Below are 621 nucleotides of genomic sequence, written 5' to 3'. Positions count from 1 at the left end.
TCTGGAGCTTGGGTCCCTTCCACTTCCCCGGGGGGTGTGTCGTGGTGGTCAGACGGGGCTGGGGTTGAGCCCCAGCTCTGCTATCTGCCTGACCTCAGGCAAGTATTAGACGGCTGCCTCCCATCAGTGACTCGGGCATCCAAATAGTACCTGTCTTGGGGTTGCTGTGAACAGGGGATGGAAGACAAGGCTTGTGAAATATTGATCCCTGTATAGAACACACACGCGCTGACATGATAGCACACTGGGGATGTATGTGGAACGCTTCACACGCAGTTTCACTGAATTCTCCCAAGAAACACATGGTCACTGTTCACATGCCCACATCGGAGAGGAGGACACCCGGGTTCAAGGGCATGAGTCATCAGCCAGCCCCTGTTCAGCAATGTCTTCCAAAGAAGCTTCTCTGGGCAGACAGAGTTTGTCAGCCCAGCTCAAAATTTGGATGAGGTAGCAGCTGGAATCCCCACCCGTCCTACTGGGCTGCTTTCTCTGTGTGCCCGCCCCCACCCACCCCAGCCTCTGGCCTCGGAGCCAGCACACCACCTCTGGGAGAGACCGCCTCAGACGGCAAGGAAGTGCTCATATTCCAGAGTGACAGCGCCACTCCCGCCACGTCTC

Source organism: Myotis brandtii, unplaced genomic scaffold (assembly GCF_000412655.1).
Source record: "Myotis brandtii unplaced genomic scaffold, ASM41265v1 scaffold165, whole genome shotgun sequence".
NCBI lineage: Eukaryota > Metazoa > Chordata > Mammalia > Chiroptera > Vespertilionidae > Myotis > Myotis brandtii.
The sequence above is the reverse complement of the archived record's forward strand: the minus strand, read 5'-3'. Positions refer to the sequence as shown.